We start from the raw sequence: 10,326 nt of genomic DNA on the forward strand, positions 1-10,326 counted from the left end.
GTGCACATGCTGCTCTGCAGTTATTGTCAACTGTGAAGAGGGCAGTGCAGGAGTCCCTGGAAATCTACTTCCTCAGACAAGTGTAGAAGGCACCGGTGCCCATCAGAGTAGGCAGGTCCAAGGAACTGTGGAAGAGTTTGTGTTCTAGGTGCCCCAGATGCAAGCCGTGCAGTACAGGGAGCAGCAGCTGCTGTGCGGAGGGGCAGAGCACAGAATCTCCTAGTGAGCAAGGTTCCAAGTAATGGCCTGAAAGCTCTATGTTCACAAGTGGCAGGTACTTCCTCCCACTTGCCGGTGATATGCCTTTTTTTTTTTTTTTTTAATTTTTTTTCAACGTTTTTTATTTATTTTTTGGGACAGAGAGAGACAGAGCATGAACGGGGGAGGGGCAGAGAGAGAGAGGGAGACACAGCATCGGAACAGGCTCCAGGCTCCGAGCCATCAGCCCAGAGCCCGATGCGGGGCTCGAACTCACGGACCGCGAGATCGTGACCTGGCTGAAGTCGGACGCTTAACCGACTGCGCCACCCAGGCGCCCCCCGGTGATATGCCTTTTAATGGCATAAATCTAGCTGCAAGGTGACTGCTCAAACAATGCACATGCTTTCTGAAAAAGCATTTGCTTTTTCATTTTTGTCATTTAAAATGACAAAAGAGTTTTGTCATTTTAAACACTTGTAGTTACAAAGTCTTATTGAACTCCTTTCATTTTATCACAAAAAAAATTCTTTATTACATTTTCAGAGAAATGCTTTTAAATTCCCTAAAATATTTTCAATTGTTACAAATTATTGAACAGTTATACAACAAAAATGTTTTGTTTTGTTTTGTTTTAATTACCTACTCAGCTAAACAAAATTTCAATGAGAACTCAATTTGAAGAAAACATCATCTAAAAGTCTGGGTCAGGAATAGTATATTTTTTTCTGATTTCAGGTTTTTATTTAAATTCTAATTAGTTAATATATATGGTAAAATTGGTTTCAAGTGTAGAATTTAGTGATTCATCACTTACATACAACACCCACTTGTATATTCTTATTTCATGGATAAACCTGTTTAAAAATTTATGTTCATAGAAGCAAGCACAATTTTCTCATTAGAAACCCTGAAAAGATTCTGAAGTTTTATACAAATACAACATTTAATATCTTTCCTAATACTTTATATTTTGTCTTACTTATCCTAATCAAATACTATAAAGAAAATGTAACACCTTTTTCCACCCAGCTCTTTAAAGACGCTGTAGATCTCCTCCCAGTTTGGGGACAATGAGATGCTCTGGTCTTTTATGTTTGTACTGCAGAAGTCAGAGGCAGGAAAGCGCTACCTTATGAGTGCTGACCTGGAGCAAGAAGGCCTAGTCAAACCTGGTCAACTTGCTGCTTGCTTAGAGCTCCTGAGCAATCCACCTGCTTCCTCTGTGAAATAGGGACAAGAGTGCATAGCTCACTGGGTTGTTGTAAAGGTTAAATAATATACGTGAAGAGCTTAGAACAGCAGCCAGTACAGCAGAAGCACTCAAATACAAACATCTATTGGTGTTCTTACTATGATTTTTAACTAAAGTATGTCTCCAGGTCCTAAAAGGCACAGAACTGGCACAAGCTATTTAAAAATTTGGCTAAGCTTGTCTGACTCCATTGCAGAAAGTGTTATGAAACTTAACATCCAGCCCTTCTCAAAGCTAAGGCTTTAATTTATGAAAGGAAAAAGGATTTAGGCACTGAGAAGTAGTGGTCAAGCAGTCAACCACTGAAGACAGTCAAACACCTGAAGATTATGCCTAACAAATGGCAGAAGGGAAACACCCATCTACCTGAAACCCAAGAATCACAGTAAGGACTACGTCTTAAACACAGCAGACAAACAATAAACAATTCCTGAATGAATGTAAAGAAATAATAAAAGAACAACAAAGTGAAAAGAAAGCATTAGAATAGTGTTAATTGAAAAACAGTGAAAAGACAAAAAGTTTTTCTGAGGAGGCAGCTACCTATGCTACACTTCAGCAACCATGTGTTAAAATACTTTTTTAACTTAAGAATGGATAGCTGGAAAGAGAAATGTTCATGGATAATGTTTCCTTGTTTGGTCAGAGGCAGGGATGTAAAACAGGAGAACAGAATAGAGGGCAGGGAAATGAAACAACTGGAAGGGCTGGATCATCTGTGCTACACGTCGTACTTAAAAAAAATTGGGCTCCTGGTGGCTCAGTTGGTTAAGCATCCAACCGACTTCAGCTTAGGTCATGATCTCGATTCATGAGTTCGAGCCCCACGACAGGCTCTGTGCAAACAGCTCAGAGCCTGGAGCCTGGAGCCTGCTTTGGATTCTGTGTCTGTCTGTCTCTCTCTCTCTCTCTGCGCTCCCCATCTCTCTCTCTCTCAAAAATAAATAAACATTAAAAAAAAAAAAAAAGGTAAGAGCTAACACATCGTCTACCTCAATAGCATGAAAGAAATCTATGCACCATGTCAAAGGGTACACTAACTAGTACTTCAGAAGTGGAAGAGAAAGGAAATGTAAATTTTAAATGAAAGAAGGAAATAAAAATATAAAAACAATCCCCAATTTGTAAATATGAATATTATTTCCATACATACCAAAAACAAGGAAATCCATGCGATTACTCAATATGCTTACTGTCTTTTCTACAGTTTTCACTATTTCCCTAAATATTCTATAATGACCATATTTCTTCTATAAGAAAAAAATTCATTTTGAAAAGGGAAAATGGTCATCTACACTAAATTCAAAAGGGTAAATATAAGGTAATCACTGCAATATTGATTTTTTTTCCTGCCCTGTATCAAAACTTAAAAAGGGCCAACTACGGGTCAGATTGACATTGAGATGCCCTGGTCTTCATGTTAGTGATGAAGAAGACAAATGACAGATGGCAGTTGTCAAAGACTACACACTTTTAGGAGAACATTCCCTGCATTAACAAACTTTTCAGAAGTTACAAAAAGATAGTCATGTTATACAATCCAGGGATTCATTTGAAACCTTTTTTTTTTTTGGTAAACCTTGAAGAGGAAAAGGGGAGAAACAGGCAGACCATGAAATTATCAGGCATTTTAAAGACACTAATTCAGGGGCACCTGGGTGGCTCAGTCGGTTAAGCATCCAACTTCAGCTCAGGTCATGATCTCACAGTTCGTGGGTTTGAGCCACACGTCAGGCTCTGTGCTGACAGCTCAGAGCCTGGAGCCTGCTTCAGATTCTGTGTCTCGCTCTCTCTCTGCTCCTCCCCTGCTCATGCTCTGTCTCTGTCTCTGTCTCTGTCTCTCTCTCTCAAAAATAAACAAACATTAAAAAAATAAAAAATAAAAATAAAGACACTAGTTCAGGGAATGGCTACAGTTACTATTCCTTCAGAACACTATTCTTTCAGTCTTGTGTCCTAAACTTCTACATCTCCATCTATAGTCACAGCTAAGAGATATTAGGATAAACAGGTTCAAATAGAGCTCTTCTCCCTCCCCCTACTATTTCCCTTTTCTTTCTGTCTCATATGGTCTTTAAAATCCAAATACTCAAATGTCCAGATGTTTATATACCCTTAAGTGACATGGACATAATTAAGATACACAAGGCAAAAAACACACGCCAGACATCCTGTAAGCTGCCAACATTGGTCAGTCTATGAATGTGGTGGCTAGTGCTGGAACTTAAACAGCCATTTATCTATTACTAAAATACTACACAAATCACGTTGTTAGTCCAGAAATTTAATGATTATTTTGTATATCTCCCGTCTTCCTTTGAGTCTCCTTTAAAATAACTAAAGGCAGGGTGTCCTGGCTGGCTCAGAGCGTTTGACTCTTTATTTATTTAAAAAAATTTTTTTAATGTTTATTCACATTTTTGAGAGAGAGAGAGAGAGAGAGAGAGAGAGCGAGCGTGAGTGGGGAAGGGAAGAGAGACAGAAGAAGACAGAGCAAGCTCCAGGCTCTGAGCTGTCAGCATAGAGCCCTACGTGGGGCTTGAATTCACAAACTGCGAGATCATGACCTGAGCATTAGTTAGTCGCCTGACTGAGCCACCCAGGCGCCCCAGAGAGCATGTGATTCTTGACTTCAGGATTGTAGGTTTGAGCCCCATGTTGAATGTAGAGATCACTTAAAAATAAAATCTTTAAACAAACAAAAAGGCTATCAGAAAGACAAATTAACAATCCCCTCTACAACTACATCAAAAAGAATAAATTTAACCAAGCAGCTGAAAGACCTGCACACTAAAACCTATAACACACTGATGAAAAAATTGAGGAAGACCCAAATAAATGGATATTTTGTGCTCATGGACTAGAAAAATTAATATTGTTAAAATGTTCATATTACCAAAGCAATCTACAGATTGAATGCAATCCATATCAAAACTACAATGGCATTTTTCACAGAACTAGAACAAATAACTCTAAAATTTGTATGGAACCACAAGAGATCTCAAATAGCCAAAGCAATCTTGAACAAAGCTAGAGATATCATGCTTCTGATTTCAAACTATATTACAAAGCTACAGTAATCAAAACAGTATAGTACTGGCATAAAAACAGACACACAGACCAACAGAATAGAGCCCAGAAAACCCACACAAACATGGTTAATTTACACAAAGGAGGAAATACACAATAAGCAAAGGAGAGTCTCTTCAATAAATGGTACTGGGAAAACTGGACAGCCACATGCAACAGAATGAAACAGAACCACTATCTTATATGGATTACTATCTTATACCATACAAAATACTAACTCAAAATATTAACTCACATTTAAAAAGACCTAAATGTGAGATCAGAAACCATAAAACTCCTGTAAGAAAACATGGGTGCTAAACTCCTGGACATTACCCGTGGCAGTATTTGTTTTGGATCTGACTCCAAAGGCAATGGCAACAAAAGCAAAAATAAACAAATGGGATTACAAAAAGCTTTTGCACAGCAAAGGAAACCATTATCAAAACAAAAAAAGCAACCTACTGAATGGAAGAAGATATTTGCACAGCAAAGGAACCATTATCAAAACAAAAAAGGCAACCTACTGAATGGAAGAAGATATCTGATAAGGAGCTACTATTCAAAATATATAAAGAACTCATACAACTCAGTAACAACAACAACAACAACATCCAATTAAAAAATGGGCAGAGGATCTGGATGACACTTTTCCAAAGAAGTCAGAAGGATGGCCAATGGGCACATGAAAAGATGCTCAACATTGCTAATCATCAGGGAAATGTAAATCAAAACCACAATGAGATGTCATCTCACACCTGTCAGAATGCCCATATCAAAAAAGACAAGAGACGTGCCTCGGTGGCTCTGTAAATTAAGTGCCCAACTTTGGCTCAGGTCATGATTTCAGGGTTTGAGTTTGAGCCCTGCATCGGGCTCTCTGCTCTCAGCTCTCAACACAGAGCCAGCTTTGATTCTCGGTCTCCTTCTCTCTCTGTCCATCCCCTCTCGTATTCTCCCTCTCAAAAATAAGACGTTAAAAAAAAAGAAGACAAGAAATAACAAGTGTTGGAAAGGTTGTGGAGAAAAGGGAAGCTTTGTGCACTGTTGTTGAGAATGTAAATTGATACAGCCGCTATGAAAAAACAGTATGGTGATTCTTCAAAAAATTAAAAATTGAACTGCCATATGTTCCAGCAATTCCACTAGTAAGTATATTATAACTGCCAAGATATGTAAACAACCTAAGTGTCCAGTAATGTTTGAATGGATAAAGAAAATGTGGTTTATATACCACACTTACTATTCAGTCACATAAAAGGAAATCTTGCCATTTGTGACAACATGGATAGACCTTGGGAGTATTATACTAAGTGAAATAAATCAGAGAAAGACAAATACCATCTGATTTCATTTATATGTGAAATCTAAAAAGCAAAAGAACAAATAAAACCCATAGATACAGAGAACAGACTGGTGGTTATCAGAGGGGAAGGGGTTTAGGGGATAGGTGAAAAAGAATGAAAGAACTGTATGATGGCAGATAGTAGGTAACTACACTTATTATGACGATCACTTTATAGTATATGCAAACATAAATTATGCTGTACACGTGAAACTAATGTGTTTATACCAATTTTACCTCAACAAAAAATAAAAATAACATATGCTAACTTAGGTAGCTGAAGGAAGACAAAAGAAAATTCACAAAACAATTTAAAAAAATTTTTAATGTTTATTTTTGAGAGAGAGAGACAGAGTGTGAGCAGGGGAGGGGCAGAAAGAGAGGGAGACACAGAATCCGAAGCAGGCTCCAGGCTCTGAGGTGTCAGCACAGAGCCTGACGCAGGGCTTGAACCCACAAGCCGTGAGATCATGACCTCAGTCAAAGTCAGTCGCTTAACTGACTGAGCCACCCAGGCGCCCCCAAAAACAATTTAAAAACAAATGTTTCAGGTGAAAATGCACAAGAACACAAATAAGTTCACAAATGTAAATATACAGGCAGCTTGTAACATATAAGTGCAATATTCTATAATTTCTCAAAGACTACCATTAGTAAAAACTATTAATTGCTCTATACTTGAGATGACAGCAATATCAAATTATAGTGAAATCTCCATTTAAAAATATACTCAATATTCAAAAGGCCAATTATTTGACTTATTAAATATTATAGCATACGTTAGGGCTTTCTATAGCAACTGTCCTTCCTCCGATGCTATAACAAAATAAACTACTTAAAAATTTCCTGAACACACTTTTAGTTTTACTTGTTTATATCTTTTTTCTGTTCCCTTCACCTAAAATGCCCTCCCTCTCTTCCACTTACAACTTCTATTCATTCTTGGAGTGCCTGGGTGGCTCAGTCGGTTGAGTATCTGACTTTGGCTCAGGTCACGATCTCACAGTTCGTGGGTTTGAGCTCCACATCGGGCTGTGCTGACAGTTCAAAGCCTGGAGCCTGTTTTGGATTCTGTACCTCTGTCTCTCTCTGCACCTCCCCCACTTGTGCGCTCTCTCTCTCTCTCTCTCTCTCTCTCTCAAAAATAATAATAAACATTAAAAAAAAAAAAAAACCTTCTATTCATCCTTCAAAATCCTACTCAAGGGCCAGCATCTCTATGAAGCTTTCTCTGACCTGCCTCAAATAAATCATTCCCTCTGTAATATTTCTGTATGTTTATATTTACTTTATTGAATGGATTCCATTAAAATTATCTGTTAACCCTTGTGCCTAGCCACCTACAATCATGATGTCAACATTCTGAAAGTCAATCCCTAACAAAACCACAGGACCGGACACACAAAAGATAATTTCACTGAATTAAAAAAAAATATTTATATTCCCCAAGTACACAGCTCTCTATGCAATGAAATATGTGTCTTCAAGAAGAATGCACAGCAAAAGAAAATGCAAAGTGCACTATAGATAACCCCCTATTCCCATAATGCAAATGTGAACGAACAATGATTATTAGCAGTTCAAATTTTTTCATTAGAAATGCCATTCTAGTAAGTGATCATCGCAACCGATTTTGTTCAGGAAACATATTTAAAAAACATACTGGTTAAAGTGTTGATTATAAAGAATTAGGATATACCAGGTACTTAAATTAAATAAACTCTTTCTAAAAATGAATAACCTAAACTGTAAACAGCAGGATTAATGGTTAGTACTCTCAGGCTCTTCCACCAAAGTTCTGAGGACTACTGTCACTATGACCTCATTCCTCTAGACTGTGAGCTCTGTAGGGTCAAGAAAAATGGTAGCAGTAGCCCTATCTCAGTCCTGGGAACCACAATTAGGGCAATCCAGAATTGACACCTGTATAAAATCCTCAATCAACAACCAAATATATTTCTTTAATAAAATGATAATTATCTTCCATTAACACTATCAACCAGTTTAGCCTAATCAAAAAAAAATTAATACAAGGTAGTGGCCTCCTTGAAATATAACTTAGATTTAGGAAAACAGATTGAGAGGCGCCTGGGCGGTTCAGCCAGCTGAGCTACCGCCTCTTAATTTTGGCTCAGGTCATGATTTGAACCCCTTCATGGGTTCGTGGGATTGAATCCTTTGTTGAGCTCCCCACTCACAGCACGGAGCTTGCTTGGGATTCTCTCTCCCTCTCTCTCTCTCTCTTCTCTCTCTCTCTCTCTCTGCCCCTCCCTCACTTGTGCTCTTGCTCTCAAATAAACTTAAAAAAATAAAAATAAAATAAAAAAAACAGATTGAGCATAAAATGAAATGGCACTGAGTATCAGTGATTCAGTACCTGGTGAAAAAAATTTTAACATATTATTTCATGTTCTGTTCCTCAAGGCAACACAACTAAGCAATCTTTCACTTTGGCTTCTTATAAAGTTCACAACCAACACTTGCCAAGTACATACCAAAACCGTGCTCCCAACACTTACTACAAACAAGCCACGTAAATTTAATGGGTATGTCCTAAATTCCACTTTTTCTTCATAGTGAAGTACTGCTTCCCTAATCCAATCTGCGCCTAATTTTAGCAAAAAGTACAAGCAAGTACTAAGTGTATTTTCATTTGCTCCAATATGCTTTTGGTCAACTTCCAGTTTCTTGCTCTTAGTCCACAGAGTGAAGTCACTAAATTGGTACCTTATAGATAAGTCTGTTATAACCACTTATAACAATTAAGAATACCTCCCATTAATTAGGGGCGCCTGGCTGGCTCAGTCGTAGAGCCACAACTCTTGATCTCAGAGTTAGGAGTTTGAGCCACCCGTTGGGTGTAGAGATTACTTAAAAAGTAAAGTCAACTTAAAAAAAAAAGAGTATCTCCCATTAATTAGGATATATGATTAATATCAACGACGGTTACAAACCTGTTGAGAAATAAAATCTGTATTTCCACAGATTAAGTATTTTTTAATATTTCAATTTCCCATAAAGTTTTTCCAACATTCCTATTGCTGCAAGTCAAATATGTTAAACTGATGATTCAGGTTACAATCACAAGCACCGTTACTACATAAAGAAACAGACAACAGTGAATGATGTAGAAAAAATGTCACTGGCTTTTGAGTAAAAGAAAGATGATCTTTAATTAGTGCTTCTAATGAAGCCGTAGCACCCACTCAATCGTAAAATCTGACTAAGGTAAGAGTGAAAAATCAAAGAAGCTGAGAGAAAAGACAATTGAACAAGCCATTTTTGTCATTACTGTTCAACATCTACTAAACCCCCCAAAGGCTAGAGATCTGACAAAAATTCTTTGACGGCTGTTCCAAAGAAAACAACAAAGAAACAAAATTCAAAACCCTTCTCATTTACTTTTCAACAGCTAGCGGGGAGGAGGAGAAGGAGCACTTTATTCAAAAAGTAATACACTATACCTCACTCATGAACGAAAGCCAAATTTCACCCAGAGGCTGTCAACCGAGGCTCCAAAACTTATTCGCACAAAGTACACGGAGAAGAAACAGGGCTGGGCGAGACCTAACTCGGGCAGAGATGCGGCTTCCAAACCTGAAAGGAAGAAAACAGCGAGTCCGGTCGTGGCTCCAGAAATTTCCAAGCGCCCGGCTCGACGAGGCAGCGCGATGCCCGCGGCGGGGAGGGGCGACGGCACCTGTCACCCCGCGGCCCCGCCACCACGGTAGCCCCCGGGCCCGGGCCCCGCGGAGTCTGGGGAGGCGCAGCCACGGCCCGGGCGCCGGGGCCTGAGGAGGCGCGGGTCCCTCTCCGCCCCGAGCCCTGCGCCGAGCGGCGGGCCGCGGCCCTTCCCGAGGAGCGGCCCTCCCGCGCCCTCTGCCCAGCGGCTCCGACCGGGGCCCGTCGCCTCAGGCCGAGTCCCCAAGCGCCGAGCCCGAGGCGCACGGAGCGGCGCGGCCGAGGCGCCACCACCGCCTCAGGGGCGCCGGAGCCGTCCCCCGCGAGGCGGGCCCGCCCTCCGCGTACTCACCGGGCCTCCCCGGCCGCCGGCTCGGTCCTCCTCTCCCTCCTCCCCCCCGCCGCCGCTCCCGCGGCTCCTGGGGCGGCCGCACTGGGCGTTGGGACTAGGCTGGGTCAAGGGGCAGGGGCGGGGGCGAACTCGCGCCGGGCGGGAGTCGCGCGGCGGCCCCGCGAGCGGGCGCCGGGCACTAACGGGCCCCGCGAGCGGGCGCCGGGATAGGCGGGCTGGGCGGCCCGCGGAGAGGAGCGCGGCTGCAGGCTGCGGTGAGGGGCGGGGAGAGCGGTTGCGAGCCGAGGGCGGGAGGGAAGTCCCGGCGGAGGGGGCGGCGTGAGAGCCGCGGGGCGGAGCGGGGGCGGGGCCAGGCGCGCCCGCCGCCGCGCGCGGGGGTTTGTTTATTTTCTCGGTTGGTTGCGGCGCTGGCGCGTGGGTAGAGGT

General features: G+C 41.4%; 1 protein-coding gene across 4 annotated transcripts in view; it reads right to left on the reverse strand.

Moving 5' to 3' along the window:
* GKAP1 (G kinase anchoring protein 1) overlaps positions 1-9,972 on the reverse strand; it is an 86,221-nt gene extending 76,249 nt beyond the window's left edge. The window contains exons 1-2 of one of the 4 annotated variants that reach the window (XM_030293775.1): positions 9,901-9,972; positions 9,332-9,464 (exon numbers count right to left, since the gene is read on the reverse strand). The gene's annotated coding sequence lies outside the window, so the exon portion shown is untranslated. Of the gene's footprint in view, positions 1-2,941; positions 3,033-9,331; positions 9,465-9,900 lie in introns of those variants that run through there. The other 3 variants (XM_030293772.1, XM_030293776.1, XM_030293773.1) reach the window with 3 other exon arrangements.
* Between the last annotated feature and the right edge of the window lie 354 nt (positions 9,973-10,326).

This window comes from Lynx canadensis, chromosome D4 (genome assembly GCF_007474595.2).
Source record: "Lynx canadensis isolate LIC74 chromosome D4, mLynCan4.pri.v2, whole genome shotgun sequence".
NCBI classification, from domain to species: domain Eukaryota; kingdom Metazoa; phylum Chordata; class Mammalia; order Carnivora; family Felidae; genus Lynx; species Lynx canadensis.